At 43.4% G+C, this 19,211-nt stretch overlaps 1 long non-coding RNA gene across 1 annotated transcript in view; it reads right to left on the reverse strand.

Annotated features, from left to right (window-relative positions):
* The window catches only part of LOC108529846 (uncharacterized), a 22,606-nt gene extending 6,031 nt beyond the window's left edge, over nt 1–16,575 (reverse strand). Inside the window, exons 1-3 of the long non-coding RNA XR_001885698.1 lie at nt 16,366–16,575; nt 13,368–13,680; nt 6,161–6,312 (exon numbers count right to left, since the gene is read on the reverse strand). This is a non-coding gene — a long non-coding RNA (uncharacterized LOC108529846). The remainder of the gene's footprint in view (nt 1–6,160; nt 6,313–13,367; nt 13,681–16,365) is intronic.
* Nucleotides 16,576–19,211: the final 2,636 nt, after the last annotated feature.

A 19,211-nucleotide genomic window follows, 5' to 3' on the forward strand; every position in this document is an offset into this window, starting at 1 on the left:
ACTTCAAACTATACTAAAGTAATTTTAAAATACAGTTGGATTAATATCTACCATTTCTGCAACTGCTTACTATTCATTGTACCAGTTCTTTCCTTTTTTCTTCCTCACTTTTTTGCCTTCTATGGTTTTAAACAAGAATTTTATACTATTTATTTTTAATTATTTATATTTAAGGTGTAAAACATGATGTTTTCATAAACATAGTGAAATGATTACTACAGTCAAGCCAATTAACATAGTCATCAGTTACTTTTTCTGTGGCAAGAGCATCTAAAATCTACTCTTTTAGCAAGCTTCCAGCATACAATACAATATTAACTAAAATCATGCTGTACATTATCAAGTTTCCAGACTTTTTTTATCCTACATAACTACAACTTTGTACCTACTTCTTCCCCACTTCCTTCCTTCACTCCCACTGCTCCCACCCCAGTAACCACTATTCTACTCTGTTTCTTTATATTGGACTTTTTATAAAAAAGATTCCACATACAAGTGAGACCATATAGTATTTTTCATTGTGTGTCTTGACTTATTTCATTTAGCATAAGCCCTCCAGGTTCATCCACATTGTTGCAAATGACAGGATCTCCTTCTTTTTTAAAGGCTGATATATATATCTCACAATTCCGTTATTCATTACCTGATGAACACTTTGGTTGTTCCTATATCTTGGCTATTGTGAGTAATGTTGCAATGAACATGGGAGTGTAGCTATCTCTACAAGGTAGTGATTTCATTTTCTTTTGGTATACGTTATATCTATTTTGTCTGATATAGTATAGCCACTCCTGCTCTCTTCCAGTTACCATTTGCATGAAATATCTTTTTCCACCTCTTTACTTTCAGTTTATGTGTATTCTTAAAGCTAAAATGAATCTCTTATAGGCAGCATAAGAGTTATATATTAATATTATTAATTAATTTATTTATTTTTGAGATGGAGTTTCACTCTTGTTGCCTAGGCAGGAGCACAGTGGCGCGATCTTGGCGCACCACAACCTCTGCCTCCCGGGTTCAAGCTATTCTCCTGCCTCAACCTCCCAAGTAGCTGGGATTACAGGCATGTGCCACCATGCCCAGCTAATTTTGTATTTTTAGTAGAGACGGGGTTTCTCCATGTTGGTCAGGCTGGTCATGAACTCCCAACCTCAGGTGATCCACCTGCCTCGGCCTCCCAAAGTGTTGGGATTACAGGCATGAGCCACCGTGCCTGGCCAGTTATATCTTTCTTTTAATACCCAGGCACTCTATGTCTTTTGATGGGAGATTCACATTTAAAATAATTATTGATATGTAAGGACTTACTATGACCATTTTATTAATTTCTGTTTTGTAGTTCCTTTGTTCCTTTTACCAACTTCCTTAATGATTTGAGGATTTTTTTAAAACAAGCATTTTATACGATTCAATTATTCTCTTTCCTCTTAGCTTATAAATTATATTTGACTATTTTTTATATAGGGTCTAGCTCTGTTGTCCAGGATGGAGTACAGTGGGATGGTAATGACTCACTGCAGCCTTTTACCTCTTGGGCTCACAAAATCCTCCCACACAGCCTCCCAAGTAGCTGGGATAACAGGAATGTGCCATCACACCCAGCTAATTTTTAAAAAATCTTTTTGCAGAGTTGGAGTCTCACTATGTTGCCTAGGTTGGTCTTGAACTCCTAGGTTAAAGTGATCCTCCTGCTTTGGCCTCCTAAAGTGCTGGGATTACAGGTATGAGCCACTACGCCCAGCCATAAATTACATTTCTTAAAAAATTAGTGGTTGCCCTAGTTTGTAATATATTGCATTTACAGCCAATCTTAATTCACTTTCAAATAACACTATACTGTTTCACAGTGTAGTAGCACAGGTACCTTAAAATAAAAGGTTTCCAATTCTTTCTTCCTCTCACTTATAATATTATTGTCATTCATTTTACTCATCCATGATACTATAATCACAAAATGTTGTTTTGGCGTTGTTCTTATTACGGCAATTAAGAATAAGAACAATGAAAGTTTTATTTTACCTTCATTTATTCCTTTGTTGGTGCCCTTCCTTTTTTTAAAAAATAGATAGATAGATAGATAGATAGATAGATAGATAGATAGATAGATGGATAGACAGATAGATCTGAGCGATCATTTTCCTTCTCTCTGAAGAGCTACTTTTAAATTTCTTGTAGGGCAGATTTGCTGGTAATTAATTCCTCCTGCTTGTTTGTTTGTTTGTTTGTTTTGGCCAGGAAAAGTTTTTATTTCTTCTTCACCTTTGAAAGATAATTGCTGGATTTCTCTGGGGTGGGGTGTGGGGTGAAGGGGGTGGGCTTCTACACTTCCAGCAACACTTTAAATATTTTACTCTATTCTTCTTCCTTGCATTGTTTTATCATGAGAAATCCAAATTTTTTATTCTTGTTCCTCTATAGGTAAGGTGTTTTTTTACCCCTCTGGATTCTTTCAATATTTTTTCACTGGGTTTTCCGCAGTTTGAGTATGATATGCCCAGCCATAGGTTTTTTTTTTTTTTTTGAGAGAGAGTCTCACTTTGTTGCCCAATCTGGAGTGCAACAGTGCGATCTCGGCTCACTGCAACCTCCATCTCCTGGATTCAAGCAATTCTTCTGCCTCAGCCTCCAGAGTGATTACAGGCACATGCCACCACACCCAGCTAATTTTTGTATTTTTAGTAGAGACAGAGTTTTGCCATGTTAGCCAGGCTGGTCTTGAACTCCTGACCTCAGGTGATCCATCCGCCTTGGCCTCCCAAAGTGCTGGGATTACAGGTGTGAGCCACTGCGCCCAGCCCTGGATGTAGATTTTTAAAGTATTTATTTTGCTTCGTGTTATCTGAGCTTCCATGATCTATAGCAGTCTGTCATCAATTTTGGAAAATTCTGTCATTATTACTTTAGATATTTCTTCTGCTTTATCCTCTCTTCTCCTTCTGGTATTCCAATGATATGTTATGGTAAACATTTTGAAACTGTCTCACAATTCTTGGGTAATTTGGGTTTTAAAATTTATTTTTTTTCCCTTTGCATTCAGTTTGGGAAGTATCTATTGATATATATTCAAACTCACTCATTCTTTCCCAGGCCAAATGTAGTCTCCTGATGGCCCATCAAAGGCATTCTTCATGTCCATTGTGATTTTTTAAAATTTCTAACATTTCATTTTGATTCTTAGGGTTTCCATCTCTTTATTTACAGTCCTCATCTGTTCTTACATGTTGCCTACTTCTTCCATTAGAACTCTTATTAATCATAGTTTTTTTCTATTCCATGTCTGATAAATCCTAAATTGGTGCCATATGTGAGTGCAAATCTGATGCTAGATTTGTTTATTTAGAATTTTTTTCTTGCCTTTTGTCATGCCTTGTGATTTTCAGTTGAAAGCCAGACCCAATGTATTGGGTAATAGGAAATGAGGTAAATAGGCTATTAGTGCTAGGATTTATGTTAATGTGGCTAGGACTTGAGCTGTGTTAAGTGTTTGCTGCTGTAGTACAAAACAGAGCCTCCTCAATTTTCTCCAGTTTCCTTGTTCTTGTCTCCTCTGGTATCGTTAGCTTTCCCTAAGATTACCTTCTTAAATAGAGTCTACACCTTGTAGCTCTTTGCGCCATCATCCTGTTCCTATACTGCAGTTCTGTTAATGTGGTGCTAGGGTATGTAGGAGGTGATGCAATTAAATCTCAGTCTTTTAGTCCTGTGTCCCTGGGCTATGACGTTCACCAGTGTTTCCAAGCCTTTTTTCTCCCACCTCTTAGGTGAGATGCGAAGGCTAGATGGGGCTGGAGTTGGGTAACTTCCTTTTGCCATGTTAAGATTATGCTCTGGTAGCCTTTTTCCCTAATGAATAGGCCTCTATTATGAAGAACACGCAGTATCTTTGAAAATGGTAACCTTTCCCTTGTCCCTGCCAGAAGCATGAGAGTTTTCTCATTGCTCTTCATTGTGAGAACCTGATGGGTTTCCCAGAGGTAAAACCCATGAAAATGTAGGGGACTCCCTAAGACTGTGACCCCATGAATTTTCTCACTCTCATACTAGTTCACAAACTTCCTCCAGCAATTTGTCAAAGTGTCTATTTAAGTGTTTCTACCAGTTTACGGCTTCAGTGGCTTCTGCTCCAGGTAAGCTGATTTCAATTATGATTTTCTTTATTCATATTTCCGAGGATTTTAGGGGGTGGTTTGGCCTACAACCTCAATTCCCCAGTGGCGCCAAGAAGTCATTTTCAATTTGTTCAGCCTTTTCCTTCCAAAGATGGGAGTGGTAAGTTTTCTGAATGTCAGAGCTGGAATCAGAAGTATCCCCTCAGAAAATGATTCCTTATTTTCCTGTTCTTCTTCCCACATTTATAAATGAGTTTGTTGGCTTAGAGAGACACTTGACATGGGAAGTCTGAGGAGAGGCTAGAACATCACTCTTCTAAGGGAAGATGTCAGACAGAGGTAGGGGTTCAGGAGGACTAAGGTTTCCATCTGAAGCTCACAGACTACCTATCTGGCTGTAATGGAGAATTCCAGGATAAAATCCCAAACACAATGATTCTGTGGTACTGGACTAAATTATTGAGACTGTGGACTCTCAAAAGAACGGCTTCTCCTGACACTCGATCACGAGTAATATTTCCATGTCACGTGTCACTCAACCAAACCTTCCTTCATGTTGGGCTGATGAGGAGGGCAATGCTGAGAGCCTCTGAGCAGAAGCTGAAGCTGGAGTGCTGTTTCCATGACACAGGTTCTGTGAGGGAGCAAGATGTGACTGTTGGCCTCTGAATCTGTGCCTTCCTTGAACTGAGGACTGCTAACTGAGAACATCAAGTGTAGCTCTCATAGACAAAACCGTCCTTTGAATTTTTCAAAGGGAAAATTGGAAATATTTTATCACCTTTAAAACTTGAAAAAAGCAGCTTTTTTTTTTTTTTTTTTTTGAGACTGAGTCTTGGTCTATTGCCTAGGTTACAGTGCAGTGGCATGACTTGGCTCACTGTAGTCTCCGCCTCCCAGGTTCAAAAAATTCTCATGACTCAGCTTCCCGAGTAACTGGGATTACAGGCTTTCACCATCACACTCAGAATAAACACATTTCTATTAATTAAGATAGAGAGTCATATTATTCTTGTATAATGAATGAGCTTCCTAGAGGAGTGAGAGAAGTGACTTCTGGCCTCGCATTATTTTCTTTTTGTTCTTAGCATCAAGGCAGAGCCAAGAGGAGAAAGAAAAATGGACCATTTAAAGGTAAGGTTCTGCCCATTCAACCTCAGCTCCCCAAAGATGACCCTTCCTATCTCTTCCATGAAGTCTCAGGTTCCCAATCTCTGAGGATGTCAGTTACTAGATACAGTCTCTCTTAGAAAACAGTCCTCACAGGAGAGGCTCACGGGAAAGCAATCAGACCTGAGACACTTCTCGGAGTTCCTGCTCTGCTCATCCATGCACATGAAGGAGTGATGAACCTGGGCAATGGGTGTTGCCCAGTAGGTGGCCATGTGAGATCTATTGTGGAAGGACTACTGGTTGGTTGGTTTGGAGTCACAACTTCCGTCTCTCCACTTTGTATAAGTACTTTGACTTCCTCCTTTGTGAGATAACCACTGACATCTGTGCTTCATGTGATTTATTTTTATTTTTATTTTATTTTTTTTGAGATAGAGTCTCGCTCTGTTGCCCAGGCTGGAGTGCAGTGGTGTGATCTCCACTCACTGCAAGCTCCGCCTTCCGGGTTCACACCATTCTCCTGCCTCAACTTTTGAGTACCTGGGACTACAGGTGCTCACCTCCACACCCGGCTAATTTTTTGTATTTTTAGTAGAGATGGGGTTTCACCATGTTAGCCAGGATGGTCTCAGTCTCCCGACCTCGTGATCCACCCACCTTGACCTCCCAAAGTGCTGGGATTACAGGCATGAGCCACCGCACCCGGCCCCATGTGATGGGTTTGAGCATCACATGGAATACTGTATGTAAAAGGACATTATAAATGAAGCCACTCACATATGTGAACCGTGTTAATATTATCAATGACAATTTGAGCTTTTCTACAGATCCTTGAGGTTCTTCAGGATCAATCAACCAAAGGCACCCCTAAGGGGCATTCTACTTAGCCTCCTGTAAGATCTCTTTGTTTCTAACTTCATCACTATCCTGTTACTCACCCTACTGGCTTTTCAGTTGGAGAACTTGCCAGAGTGAAGTAGAGGAAGAGAGGAAGCTGTTTTTTCTTCTGCAAAGGTGACTCCACATTATTCTTCTTTCCAGTATCCCTCTTTTTAGTAGAGTTCATGTAATTATAGGGTGCTACAAAAGCCTGGGGTTGAAATGGGAGGAAAAATCCAGTGTCAGAATGTAAAAGCCATAGGGAAAGGGGTAAAAGGTATACTGTGAGATAAGGAAAGTGGAAGGGGCATATGAAAAGATAGCATGCATTGTGAGGCCTTAGCTTTGCAAGACCTGTCAAGGTCACATATGTTTGTTTCAATCCTGGCTGTAGCTTTGTATCTCTTGTCTCCTGTAGTCCTCTGGGCCAGCATTACAATACCATCCGTTTTCATCAACTGTTATGTCCAGACCTTCTCTGTGAGGTGTGTAATAGAGCAAGTGCTGAGGTCAAGTGACTGCTGTTCCAGGAGTCCCCAGAAGATGCTGCTCCCTTTGTGTCCCCTTTGGCTTCCACAGCTTCTGTGACCAAGTCATCATTAACTGTAACCTCTGCCCTTCCAGCAACCCTTCTAGAAGACCTAATACTGGCTCCTCTCTGCCTGAGCCTTCTCCTCTGCCCTGCTCCATTCTCTCCCCTGACCTGAATATCCCCTTAGCTGACTTATTTTCACCCTCACCGCTGAGTGACTCTGCCACCACAGCCTGTTCCTCCCTTGGATTCCAAATTCTCTGTGGACCATTCCCCATCCCAACAGCTTGCTTTTCCCCATCTCCCACCACAACACACTCAGAAGGCAGATACTGATCTCCAACCCAAGGCCTCTCTGTCTCTGAACCCCACCCTTGACCGTACCCTTTCCCAAGATATCAACCCCTTATCTGATGTTTCCCAGGCAATGAATCCCACTAATTCATGTGCTTGTGATCACACACCACCAACCCTGTCTGCTTCACCACTGCAAGACTGAACTGTGATTCAATCTAAATCAAGTTCCATCTTACTGAAATCTGTTTCAGAGATGCCATCTACGGAAAGTCCCATTTGGTTGTCCACTTATGTTCCAACAATCAGAGGCACGGACCATTCCAACTCAGAATTCTCATGGTGGCAGCCTCACGTCAGGAACATGTTCCTCCCCAGATTACCATACCCTGATTTTCAGCGGGAGCATGTTTCCCTTCCTTCACCAGAGACTTGTCTCTGGGCAGATTCTGATACCAAGCACATGAAGGCCAGTATCCATTCATTTTTGGCCTTAAGATACAGGCACTCCTGGAAAAACAAATAAAAAAAGAATGGCTTTCCAGATTTTGGAGAAGAAAGAAAAGGAGACGGGATTATTTTCAAAATAAATGTGGTCAGAATACCAACTGACATCTTCAGGAAATTTATTGCAGTCCCTTGTTGATGAGCAGGACACCACAGGCCCCCAAACCAGCTGGAACACCAAAGGCACACCAGAGCAGCTGCACGTTTGTCAGCAGCTCCTATATGTCAGAACTTTGGGGGGAAGTTTGCAACAGAAATATAGCCATGGCCAGGCTTGGTGGCTCACGCCTGTAATCCCAGCACTTTGGGAGGCCGAGGTGGGCAGATCACGAGGTCAGCAGATCGAGACCATCCTGGCTAACACGGTGAAACCCCATCTCTTTACACAAAAGATTAGCCGGGCATGGTGGTGGGTGCCTGTAGTCCTAGCTACTTGGGAGGCCGAGTCAGGAGAATGGCCCAAACCCGGGAGGCAGAGCTTGCAGTGAGCCGAGATCATGCCACTGCATTCCAGCCTGGGGAACAGAGCGAGACTCCGTCTCAAAAAAAAAAAAAAAAAACAAAAAACAAAAAAAAACGACAAAAAAAAGAAATATAGCCAGCTTTTCTAGGGTCTTTCCTCTCTGCATAGTGTGTCCTTAGTGGTTACTCTCCTGGTCTCTAGGAGCGGCTCCCCACTAGTGTCTTGCTTTATTGTATTCAATACAGTCCAAATGCACGATCAAGAATCTCTACCACTTCCTCAGTTCCACCATCATCCCCTCACCCCATACATACCCAATCCTTTCCTCAAACCAACCACCAACCCCAGATCCTACCTATCACTCAGATCCATCCCCAGGCTCACCTTCACTCCTCACTCCCTACCGTACCATCATCTTCTCCATCCCAGGTTAAGGACTGTGGAATATCTTCCCATATACTCCAGAATGAGGCTGACTCTCACACCTCAAATCAACATCTGGCATGGCATGTGTTGCAGAAACAACAGGAATGTTTGTGGGGTTTAGTCTCTTTGCTCCAAAAATCTTAAGAAGCCCTTCATCCTCCAGCTCCCAACCTTCCATTGGTCAGCCAGTCCTCCCAGGCCTATGTTCCAGTCTCCACTTTTCCTGGTTATTTTCATATCAGAAATGATCCCCAGGAGAAATTGGAGCTCCATGTTCCAAAGAGGCCTATCTTACGCTGGTGCCTTCATACCTGCAGGAATCTAGGGTCTCTATCACTGAGGAAGCCTCAGTGCAAATCAACATAAATATCTTAGCAGAATTGCAGACATACTCACAACCCCTTGAGCTTCAGGGTCACAGTAGCAAAAATCTAGGGAAGACAGAATTGAGTCTCCCAGGAAGTTTCCATGAGAGGTCCCAACAAAGTTTCAGCTATGAAATGACATGGCAAAGAATCCTGAGTATATCTTGGCAAAGCGCCCATTACACAACCCACCAATGGTCTCAGAAAACTACCTGGTGAAGGGTCTGAGGGCTGTCTGTGACAGAAAAAGTGACTGGGTAGGTCATTCAAGGAATGAATTACTAAGTGTATGAAGGAGGAACTTAGACCAGAATCAAGTGAAAACCATTCTTAGATTACATTTGAGCAGGAAGTTTTGGCAGGTCACTTTGGATAGGATTCCTATCTGAGTATGTTGTTCATGTCTGGCTAACAATACATTGCCTCCTTCTGGGAGTTCCCATACCAATAAGGAAAACAGAAATGTGGCACCATTGGTGGGAAGGGTGTACTGCAAGATTACCACTCTGGAGCTTTCCTTTCTTGATTCCAAAACCCATCAGGTATTAGAGGCTCATATGATGAGGGTTAGGGTAAGTCAGAGGTGGAGGTCTACCCTTCAAGGTTCTTGAATCCAAAAAGTTCTATATGTTGAGAAAAGCCAAAACATGGCCTCTTTCCCAACTTTGTCTACCACTTATATTTCTAGGATGGTTTCTAAAGGTGTGGTTTCCAGGTCCCTTGAGGGATGCTCTAACGCTTTTCAGGGAGACAAGTTAGAAATGACAAATCCAGTTCCCAGCTTGGATTGTCCTCTCCCTGCCACTTCATCTGTAAACACAGGACAGGGAGCCTTGAGACAATCACCCCCTCCTACTCGCTATAAGCTTATAGAGACTGCCCAGACAATTGAGGATGGCAGACAGACTTTTCTGCCCCCTACACACAGCATCATAGACAAAGAGAATCAGAATGAGACTGTACTAGCCAATAGACACAGCTCAGAGCTGTCCACAAGGCAAGATAGGGGTAGAGATGAATCAAGGAATGAGTAAGTGAGTCCCAGCAATAGTGTAGAAAGGCTTCAGGGCAAACAAAATGGTAGCAGAAACTTCAGAACATTTTTCTATGTCCAACGTATCCAGGGAGATAGAGAAGCTCTGTGCTCTTCAATCACAATCTAATGATATCTTGACAACCAGTGAGTTGGGAAGCTCCTCAGTGATGAACGCAAGTAAAAGTAAAGAAGAAACTACTCTGACCTCCAAATACTCCCCACCAAGAATATTGATTGCTAAAGATCCTAAATCATCAGACTTTAAAGGACAGCTGGTTAGTGAGTTAAAGTTTAAATTGCAGAGTGGGGAGCATAGTCAGGCTCAAGGCTGTCCCAGCGACATGTTCTTTACTTCAGATAGCTTGATCTCTGATTCCTCACTGGCTTACTCCCTGAGTGTCTCCAGTGAGGACAAGGCAGCTTCCCAGGTACTGCATATCCACCCGGACGATGGCGGGATCAGCATGAAGCAGTTGCAAGAGCCCCAAGTCTCTAAGTATGTCTTATGGGAGTGCCAGGATAAGAATTTCCCATCAGCCAAGAGGGGACCCAAAGCAAGAGCCTTTTGGGACCCAAAGCAAGAGAATATGGGAGCGAGGACTTGGGATGAGGGACATCCAAAGCCACAAGGAAGAGCCATCTTGGCAAGGACAGGAAATTAGAGGCGACTTCAAAGTCTCTGTCACAGAAAGAACCATTTTGTCCTGGAAGTTACTTCGGAAAAAAAGATGAGACATTTTCTTCAGTGGATTGATTTTAAGAGAAAAAGCACAGGGCAGAAAGTCCCATGCAAAAAGACAAGTTAATGCCAGCCTTTGTACAGCACCAAGACCTAGTTGAAGGTAGACCTGTCTTTATGAGGCCTCTTGAAGCTCTTGAGCTCATGACAGCCATTGGGAAGATACTAGAGGAGAAACTGGCATGTAGGCAGGAACCTGAGGACTTGGAATGAAGTCAGCAGAAGAAGAGCCGCAGACTCAGGCAGAGCCTGACAACAGACGACCCTCCAACTATTGGCTTCCCTCTGAACACTGGCAAGGGGAAAGGTCAAGTACCAACCCTTATAACCAAGAAACTATCTCTGCTGACCCAAGTTATCTTTCAAGCATTAGATGGATCAGGACTAGGATCAGTCATCCCCAGAAAGTTGTGACATTTAAAGAGCAGCTATTATGCCAGAGTAATCCCCCTTCCCTGCCCTCTAGTGAGCCTGTGTCCCATCCAAGCCCCACCCGCAGGCAAGTATGCCAGGTGCCCCTGGCTGACATCACACCAGCTTAAGGCACTGTGTTCAAAGATTTGACCCTTCTTTGCAAACAGAAAATGCTTCTCCAGAACTTACAGGAAGGAAAAATTTTCCCCAAAGAATAATCCAGTTCTTGTAGAAAGAGCCTCTCAGTTTTTTCATGATAGTATATCCTCTGATGAGAGCAATCTCTTTTTAGCACAATCAAGACTATTGACCCTGCCCAATAAATGTTTCTTGTACTATAGAGTGGTGTTCTCCATGTACTGCTCTGGAGGTGTGGGTTTTGGGTATCCCAGAGCTTGTGCTCAGGGAAAGGAAGGAATTAGTTTAGGTCTTAATGTTTTTCTCTTTTGCCTTCTAAAAGATGACTAGTCCCTTGTAGGGAGCCTGATAATGGCCTTCTCAGTCTTATCCTAGGGTCTTCTGACACTTTTCAGATGTCCTGTAATTAAAACACTATTATTTCATAAAAGTACAAAAAGTTTACTCTAAAACCTTTCAAGGCTTTTCAAAGTGAGAAAACCCTTTGAAAAATCCAAAGTCCAGAACTTGGCTCAAATCATCCTTTTACTGGCTACCTGGCTATCTTAAAGTACATACAGCTGTAGACTACAGTGAGTTACTCTGGCATAATAAAGCCAGAAATTCCCTTGCTGCCTCCAGGCAGTTTTTTTTTTTTTTTTTTTTTTGAGACGGAGTTTTGCTCTTGTTGCCCAGGCTGGAGTGCAGTGGTATGATCTTGGCTCGCCACAACCTCTGCCTCCTGGGTTCAAGTGATTCTCCTGACTCAGCCTCCTGAGTAGCTGGGAATACAGGCTTGTGCCACCACACCTGGCTAATTTCATATTTTTAGTAGAGACGGGGTTTCTCCATGTTGATCAGGCTGGTCTCGAACTCCTGACCTCAGGTGATCCACCCACCTCGGCCTCCCAAAATACTGGGATTATAGACGTGAGCCACCGCGCCCAGCCATTAGGAAGTTTTAGAGTTGGAAGTGTGGTGGTTTTTAGACCCTGAAATCAGNTTTTTTGAGACGGAGTTTTGCTCTTGTTGCCCAGGCTGGAGTGCAGTGGTATGATCTTGGCTCGCCACAACCTCTGCCTCCTGGGTTCAAGTGATTCTCCTGACTCAGCCTCCTGAGTAGCTGGGAATACAGGCTTGTGCCACCACACCTGGCTAATTTCATATTTTAGTAGAGACGGGGTTTCTCCATGTTGATCAGGCTGGTCTCGAACTCCTGACCTCAGGTGATCCACCCACCTCGGCCTCCCAAAATACTGGGATTATAGACGTGAGCCACCGCGCCCAGCCATTAGGAAGTTTTAGAGTTGGAAGTGTGGTGGTTTTTAGACCCTGAAATCAGTGACAGGGAGAAATCTTTTTCTTGGATCTCTCGGTGAGGAATAAATATTCCTCCCAAGAGCTAGCCCTTCTCTCCCTCATGAAGTTTGGGGCAATGTGCCCTGTTTCCCACCTCCTACCTTACCCTAATGATAATGGAAAATGGGTAGTTGTACATCTTTTCCCTTTCTGTACCCTTTTTGGAGCAGTAGTGGGGATAGAAAGTGCATCTCTGAAAGAGGCCAGGAATAAAAATAATTTTCTGAAAACAGTGGTTTACTTTCATTTTTAAAAAGCTACTGACTCCAGAACATCAGACAGGTGAGTGGACATTGTATAAGGCACGAATGGGTGGATTTTGCTATTGTGGACACTTATTTGGCTGAGGTATGGTCCAGGCAGTGGGTGGGTCCTGCTGAAAAATCTGTTATATGTGTCATGTTACTCTGTCTAAAAAGAATATTTTGAAGTTGACCATAAGGTCTCTTGCTCATGAGGTTATCTTGAGGAAAGAGAAGACTTCCTTCCCTAGGGAATCTCTTCAAGATGCATGGCTTGATAGCACTCTTACAAGACCAAGAGATTGCCTAGCAATGACTTGTAGGAATGGTCACCAGGCAGTTACTCAGAACTTGGGAAAAAAGGAGACAGAGAGCAAGAAAAATGTAATGGGAGAGTGAGTGGGCAAGGAAAACAAAAAGAAGAGGGAAAAGTATAACCTCATCATCCCTACTCATAACTCCATCCTGGCATCCACTGCACCCAACACTCCTTTACCTAGGCCTCACCTCCTAGAGTCTAACAAGGGATTTGTAGAGCACAATGATTCCACTTCAGTATGAGTATGAGGGATGATCTATGAGCATAAAGACAATATTTGCAGGGATGTTGTCAGACACAATATCATCCTATTTGGAGAAGGTGATCATGGTCTCTGCCTTCCATTCATGCTGCCACATCTTACACCAAAGTCATGATGATTTACAAGTATGTTACATATGTATTGCTGTGTAATAGACACCTCAAAATTTAGTGGCCTAAAAAATATGTTACCTTACAGTTTGTGGATCAGGAATCCAGGCAAGGCCTAGGTGGGTTCTCTGTTTCAGGGTCTCTCACAAGGCTGCAATCAAGGTGTCAGCTGGGGCTGGGGTCTCGTCTGAAGGCTTTACTGGGGAAGGATACACTGCCATGTTCACCTATGTAGCTGTTGGCAGGATTCAGTTCCTCAAGGTCTATTGGACTAAGGTCCTCAATTCCTTGCTGACTGTTGGCTGGAGCTGGCTGGAGGCCACCTTCAGTTCCTTATCATGTGGGCCTCTCCAATGTGGTAGCTTGCTTCATCAAAGTCAGGAAAGGAGAGAGTCTGCTGACAAACCAGAAGTTACATCTTTTGTAAACTAAAATTGAAAATGATATCCCATCTTCTGTCCCTTTTTTCTACTGGTTAGAAGCAAATCAGAAAGTCCAGCCCACATTTAAGGGGAGGGATAATTACACATGTGTCAGTACCATGAGGTAGAGTCACTGGAGACTTTTTAGAAGACTTCCTAACAAAAGGGTCTCTTCTTGGCCTTCCCATTGAGTTCACTGAAGCCAAAGTGGCCAAAGGTGCCAAATAGGTCATCATCCTGATCCATATCCAGATTATCAAGGTGGAAGTTGTTTAACAGTTGAGTGGAGTGGTGGCTGGTTAAAAAACAAAATACCCCCCCCCACCCCAAATATCAAAGAAGTTGTAGCATTCAAAGAAAAAGAAAGTTGGTATGAAGGTAGAAGTGGTGTGGGGTCATCATGAATGGTAAAGTGAAAGGATCCCTTAGAACCACCTGAAATACCACTGCCAGTATTCAAACTTAGAGGAGAAATTAGGGGCAAAAAGTCTGGAAGTAAGACTGGCCCTAGGCAGGAGGGTTCATACGGGGACTCGATTAATTTCCTCAGAATTCATTTCTATCCATGCCTTTGCTCTGTGTTATGAGTTGGCTTCATTAAGACTTTGTATCTGGTAAGTTCATAGCTATATTCTCCAGGCTTCAAGTGCAGATAAAAATAGGTTGCCTCTCCCACTAGTTCCTTCAAAAGTTCCATTAGTACCCTGCTGGCTCCAATTGGGTCGCATGCCCATTCCTAACCAATCACTATTGCCAAAAACGTGGAATGATCTTTTTGGCCAAGCCTGAGTTACATACCATCCTCAAAATAGTAGTGTTGGGAAAGGCAACTCCACCTGCACATGGACTGAAACCAAAATTGGGGTTAGTTCCCCATAAGGCAATAGAGGAAATATTTCCAGAAGGTGAGTAAATTCTGGGTGACAAAGATAAAATGGATTTACTAAAGCCCTCTCTCTTACTGCTCCATTTCTTCCTTCTTGTTCAGAGTCACGTCATTGACCAAAGCTTAGAGGTTCAGGAAGAATGGTAATGTGGATGCCTTGGGAGGGGAAAAAGTTGGGATGGGGTTCAGGGTAAGGAACCCTCAATGTGAAGGAAATCGGTTGAAGGCCTCAACATCCAGGTGAATAGATGTCATGTTAAAGCCCTTTACCTTCATTCCAGTTCAGTTATTGCCATACCCTAGAACTACCAGGAATATCTCTGCTTTTGGAAAAAAGAGTCTGACATTCCACCCTTTATCCTTCTCACTTATGCCCTCAGTATGCCAGTTCTTCAACCAATTCAGGAATTGCAAGCCACTTTAAACTTTCTCCTTGCCAATCAGGTAACCTTTTAATTTCCCTCCTCTTCAAGAAAAACCTCATGATCCACACTTAACCACAAACCTGGTTCAGATCTGGCGCGGTGGCTCAAGCCTGTAATCCCAGCACTTTGGGAGGTCGAGACGGGCGGATCACGAGGTCAGAAGATTGAGACCATCCTGGCTAACACGGTGAAACCCCGTCTCTACTAAAAAATACAAAAAACTAGCCGGGCGAGGTAGCGGGCACCTGTAGTCCCAGCTACTCGGGAGGCTGAGGCAGGAGAATGGCGTAGACCCGGGAGGCGGAGCTTTCAGTGAGCTGAGATCTGGCCACTGCACTCCAGCCTGGGCGACAGAGCGAGACTCCGTCTCAAAAAAAAAAATAAAAATAAAAACAAAATAAGATCTGGACTTTATGATCTACTCCAAACAACCTATCCCAGTGTCTTTTCATCTTTCCTGCCTGGAAAAATCCAACTTGCTACCTTTACTAGACCTGTCTTCTAAAAACAAGCTGATTCTTTTTGGATAAAATCATACAATTAAGTGTTTGGTGCCACCATTAATTCATTATCTACAACTAATGGCCAGTTTCTAACACTGCCTGAAAACAATCCGTTCATTCCTCCAGTGAGTACTTTGTGCTAGAAAATCTTCTAAGCACTTGGGACACACCAGTGAGGGAGCAAAGCTCTTTGTCGTGTGGAGTTTATCTTATTATTTTCTTAGTAAATTTCTTTGCTTATCTACTCAAAATTACAATTTCACTTTCCTAATTTTCTCCACCGTACTCACCCATTGAACATATGTGCTGGACTACATATATTACAAAGGAATGAGAAGCCAACAGATGGGAACTTTTCATCACAAAACCTAAAAATATCCCAAACACCTTGAACTCCCATCAAATAACTTTGCTCTTTCCTTCTATTATACTGAAAGGGGTTTCCCTCAGATACCCGCCTTGATCCTCCCAAGCTGTGATCCGTCCTTGGTTTCCAGTTCATAACACTCTCCACAGTGTATTGGAATATTTGGCTTAATAGTCTGTCTTCCAGACTGAGATCATGTCTCCCTCATCAAGGCTCTGTGCCCAGCATTTGGTAATTAGATAGGTCAGAAACTTCTGGAGGAATGAAAGAGCAATAGGAAAGATTTCAGACAGAAGGCACTGCCTCCTGTCGAGATACTACAGCATCTGTATGGCAAAATCGTACAGCGTCCTTTGGGGCCCAACCTTGCCTGGGGGTGGAGCCACGGCCAGGGGCGAGGCTTCATCCAGGGACCCGGCCTGAGAGGAAGCGCTGCTGGGCTTCCTAAAGGCGGCAGCGTTGGCCACAAATCTCACCTCAGGCTTCTGGATTCTGTGTCCATCGCTTCCGGAAGACACGAGCTGAGATTTGCTTCAAAGACATGGTCCTGGAAAAGGTCTCTGGTCACGGAGTACCCTTCTTCCCTACCCTGCTTGAAGGGGATCCTTTCCTCCGTCCGCCATTTTCTTTTCTTTCTTTTTTTCTTTTTTCTTTTTTTGAGACGGACTCTGGCTCTGTCGCCCAGTCTGGAGTGCAGTGGCGCCATCTCGGCTCACTGCAAGCTCCGCCTCCCGTGTTCACGCCATTCTCCTGCGTCAGCCTCCAGAGTAGCTGGGACTACAGGCCTCTGCCACCGGGCTGGCTAATTTTTTGTATTTTTAGTAGAGATGGGGTTTCCCCCTATTAGCCAGGGTGGTCTCCATCCCCGGACCTCGTGATCTGCCCGCCTCGGCCTCCCAAAGTGCTGGGACCACAGGCGTGAGCCACCGTGCCTGGCCTGGACCGCTAGTTTCATCCCAACTGGCAGCGCGCCTCTCTGACGTTCCCCCAACGGAACTCCAACGGCCCCGCCAAGGCTTGAGGCCTCGGAAACCGCTCAGAGCCCTGGGCGAGGGGCTGCACCCTCCAAGTATACTCCATGAAACTCGATGGAGATGATGGTATAATAATTACAGTAACAATGTTGACCGCTATTAAGGCTTCGCTTTTCATTGGCTGCCTGGCTTTGCATTGGCTGCCTGGTTTGCACGAGTAACCTAACCTGAATCTCATATTTCACGTATGTTTTGGGGAGATACTGATATCTGCTAGTAGGGTTGGCCCTGAGTACTGCAATGAACAAGTAAAGAAACTTTGTTCAGTTAAGGGCCGAAGTTAAGGAATGGGCTAAGGGCTCTGATGCAGTTACAACATGGAATTTTTCAGACACCGGAGAGGCCGGTGCCTTGGAAATAAATGCCTGCGCTGGACAGAAGGACAGTGTAAGATGCCAAAATGCTGGTCCATACACAAAATTAAGAGCTCATCATCCCTCTCTGTAGGATCAGTAGCTGGAAGAAGGATGCTGTCTCTACACGCTGTTTTTCAGAGGCGTCAAGTGCTCTAATCCCCTTCCCTCTGGAACCCAGAAGTGTGTCTAGTAGGAACGGTGGTTGGGAACCCCAGGTAAAGATCTACCAAGGTGCAGCGCCAGTGGACGGAGATTAGGTGTACTCCTGAGCGTGGAGGCACAGCCGTTTGTCATGCCTTTCAAGATCCAGGACAGCAAGACAGGAGGCTCTGCAGCAGAAAGGACTGCAGGCTTTTGTAGGACAGAAAATCTCAGGTAACTGTCTTTAATTACACAAATATTGATATAGTCATGCATTTATTGAGAGCCTACTACGTGTCTGTGTTCCTTGTTAGACAGGAATATCACTATATTTGCCCTCGTAAGAGGTGCGAGGGAATCCTTTTTGTGACTGTTTGCCTTTTTAGAACGTAGTACAGGCCGGGTGCGGTGGCTCACGCTTTTGTAATCCCAGCACTTTGCGAGGCTGAGGTGGGCAGATCACGAGGTCAAGAAATCGAGACCATCCTGGCTAACGTGGTGAAACCCCGTCTGTTCTAAAATAAAAATACAAAAAAAAAAAAAAAAAAAAAAAAAAAAAACCAGGAATGTCAGGCGCCTTATCTCAGCACTTGGAGTCTGGAGCAGGAGAATGGGTGGGACCCAGGAGGTGAGCTGCAGTGAGCCAAAATCAAGCCCACTGCCACTCTAGCCTGGGGAGACAGAGCAAGACCCATCTCAAAACAAAAAAAAAAAAAAAAAAAGAAAGTAGTACACTGACAGTCCCTGACTTGATGGCTCTACTTAGGGTATTTTCAAGTTATGATGGGTTTAATCAGATGCGACCCCCTTGTAAGTCAAGGAGCATCTGTATAGCAAATTTGAAAGATATGGAAAAGTAGAAGGAAGAACCCCATACATTTCCATCCTTAAAACAATTATTCTTAGCATTTTGATGTTTATTTCCGGATTTTGCTATGAAAATTTTTTTACATTACTTAAATAAGTACTTGAAAAGAAAAGCACACATCATATACATTTTATGTGATTATAAACTTTAATAATCTTTATAATTTTAAATGGTTGAATATTAATTTTACTTTTTGTTGATGTTTGAGTAGATTCTAGTTTTTTAAAATATAATTTCAACTTTTATTTTAGATTCAGGGCAGGTTCGTTATCTGGGTATATTCCATGATGCTCAGGTGTCGGATACAAATGATCCTGTCACCCAGGTACTGAGCATAATACTCAATAGTTACTTTTTCAATGCTTTCCCCCTCTCGCCCCGCTCTAGTAGTCCCTCGTGTCTATTGTTGCTATCTGTATGTCCATGAGTACCCAATGTTTAATTCCCACCAAAAGTGAGAACATGAGGTATTTGATTTTCTGTTCCTGCTTTAATTTGCAAAGTGTAATGGCCTCCAGCTGCACCCATGTTGCTGCAGAGGACATATTTCCTCGTTTTTGTTAATGGATGCATAGTATTCCATGCTGTATATGTACCACAATGTCTTTATCCACTTCACCGTTGATGGACACCTTGGTTGAATCCATGTGTTTGCTATTGTGATTAGTGCTGCAACGAACATATGAGTGCATGTGTCTTTTTGGGAGAGTGAATAATTTTGGATATACACCCAGAATGAGAATGTTGGATAGAATGGTGGGTCTGTTTTAAGTTCTTGGAGAAATCCCCAAATGGCTTTCCACAGTGGCTGAAGTAATTTACATTCCTGACAGTGGTGTATAAGCATTCCCTATTTTTCTACAGTCTCACCAGCATCTGTTGTTGTTTGACTTCTTAGTAGCCGTTCTGACTGGTGTGAGATG

This window comes from Rhinopithecus bieti, unplaced genomic scaffold (assembly GCF_001698545.2).
Source record: "Rhinopithecus bieti isolate Rb0 unplaced genomic scaffold, ASM169854v2 scaffold_5948, whole genome shotgun sequence".
Lineage (NCBI taxonomy): Eukaryota > Metazoa > Chordata > Mammalia > Primates > Cercopithecidae > Rhinopithecus > Rhinopithecus bieti.